We start from the raw sequence: 2564 nt of genomic DNA, 5'->3' as shown, positions 1-2564 counted from the left end.
CCCCACCTGCCCTCACTGCAGGCCGGCGGTGACCTCAGAGCAGCCTGCTCACTCAGGAGGTGGCCCTGTCCGCGGCGGGTCCCCCGTTTCCACAGCCCTACTTGTGGAGCAACAAGAGTCACAAGCTTCAAACAGGCTTGGAGAGGCAGGTGACTGGCGTCTCTCCGTGGGCACCTGTGTGCCACGTGCGAACCACACATATGTCTCCAACAGCAAGCGATTATTCCTGGTGATGAAGAGATAAATGCTCCGGGGCGTTTTCCCTTTGGTTTTCCCCGCTGTAGCTCAGAGTGTTAATTTTGGCATCTTTCTGCGTGTAAAAAGTTCTGATGCTGTTAGACTTCCATGCTTTATGTTGGAGATGAGTGTGGAGTTTTTGTAACATCTTGTCTTTCCATAGCTTACTGTAGCACGGCCCATGAGGCAAAAACTACTATTTAATTTTTCATGAGAAAAATAAAAAATATATAAAGGAAAGAGTTGAAAAGAGAGGAAACCATAACACAAAAACTTTTGTGCATTTTGCTGGCATTTTTTTCCACGGTCTTCACTTTTTAAAAACTTGCAGGGTTGTTTCTGACAACCAAGAGTGGGTGAGCAACTTTCTCGATGCTGCACAAGTGGGTTCTGACTCAGGCCTCACTGGTCCCAAAGAGGGTGAGCTTGGCTGGTGTTAATGGCTCTGGACAGACAACACAGGAGACACACACAAGTGCCCACACACGCACACACTTCTGGGCAATAGAAACACATGCCTGATGATTGCACTCTTTTCTGTCCTGGTGTTTTGTTATCTGTCCGTGTGTCCATCCGTCCACCCATCCATCACTGTTTGTTCCTGTCCTCCCTACTTTGTATCATTGACCGCTGATGCATCCATCCAGCACATGCACTATCATCTATCCACCTCTCTGTTCATCTCCTATCTAGGTCTATTATCTATCTATCTACCTCACTAGAAAGGTGGTTCTAATTCTTTACTAAGTGCTCAAGAATCCTCCTGCAATGGAGGAAACCCAGGTTTGATCTCTGGGTCAAGATACCCTGGAGGAGGGCATGGCAACCCACTCCAGTATTCTTGCCTCGAGAATCCCATGGACAGAGGAGCCTGGTAGGCTACAGTCCACGGGGTCACAAAGAGCCAGACACGACTGAGTGACTAACACTCTCCCTTTATTTTCATGTAGCTACTCATCTATTCTCTTTCATCTATCTATTCTATTATCTGTCACCTATCTGCATCTATTATCAACCCATCCATCCACGATCTACCTATCCATCTATTATCTATCAGCTATAACTAGAGAAGGACAGGGCAGCCCACCCCAGTATTCTTGCCTCGAGAATCCCCTGGACAGAGGAGTCTGGCACACTACGGTTCATGGGGTCACGACTTAGCGACTAAACCGCCATCACCATCTCTATCTATCTATCTATATCTTTTCATGTATTAAGGACTATATTTCTGTTTTCGTTTTCCTGGTTGTCTGTTTGTACATTATGCCCATTTTCTGTAGGATGTCTGGTCTTTGCCCTTATTAATAAAAGGTATTACAGTAGGAATGTCAGCCATTTATGTGCGATATATGATGCAAACATTTTTCTCAATGTGTCTTTGTCTTTTGACTTTGCTTATTGTTTTCTTTTGTTTTGGGGGGGCATCAGTTGGGCCAAAAATAGTTTGTTGTCAAAGCTGCCACTCTTTCTTTTTATTGCATCCTGATAGCTTTTCCTTACACACAGATCATGGGGGAATTCAACCAGTGTTTTTTTTTTTTTTTCTATTACTGATATAATTCTATTAAAAAAAATATATCCAGGTAGGCACTGAGTTTTGTGGCATATAATATCCATAGCTGTTCCATCTTGATTGTGTGCCGTGCTTTTAGCCTTAGGTAATGTCCTTCTTTGTCTAATTTAAGGGTTTTTTTGGTCTACATTGTAGTTTGTCTTTGATTAGCACTTTAATCCCTGCGGTCAGATGGTTTTTGTTTGCCAGTCATTTGTCTTTTCTTCCTGAAACTTTGAAGATTCTTTGTTTTAGGTGTGTTTCCCATGTAACACCTGCAGCTGGATATTGCCTAGCTGATAACCCGATGTGAAAAGAGCCTTTCCGTTTCAACAGGCAAACGAAGCCGGTTCATGGTTACTGAGATAAATGATACTTTTGCTTTCAGTTCATTTTCCTTTATAACCACTGCTCATATTATGCTGTTATTTACCATTTCTTTCAATATGTAATGAGGTCGCACTGTATGCGGGTCAGGAAGCGACAGTTAGAACCAGACATGGAACAACGGACTGATTCAAAATTGGGAAAGGAGTACAACTGGGCTGTGTGTTGTCAGCCTGCTTGTGTACCTTCTTCGCAGAGGACATCATGCCAAGTGCAGGGCTGGGTGAAGAGCAAACTGGGATCAAGATTGCCGGGAGAAATATCAGTCACCTCAGATAAAGCAGATGACGCCACCCTTACGGCAGAAAGTGAAGAAGAGCTAAAGAGCCTCTTGATGAAAGTGAAAGAGGAGAGTGAAAAACCTGGCTTGAAACTCAACATTCAAAAA

The sequence above is a fragment of the Odocoileus virginianus genome, unplaced genomic scaffold (assembly GCF_023699985.2).
Source record: "Odocoileus virginianus isolate 20LAN1187 ecotype Illinois unplaced genomic scaffold, Ovbor_1.2 Unplaced_Contig_6, whole genome shotgun sequence".
In the NCBI taxonomy this organism is placed as follows: Eukaryota; Metazoa; Chordata; class Mammalia; order Artiodactyla; family Cervidae; genus Odocoileus; species Odocoileus virginianus.
This window is presented reverse-complemented; position numbering follows the sequence as displayed.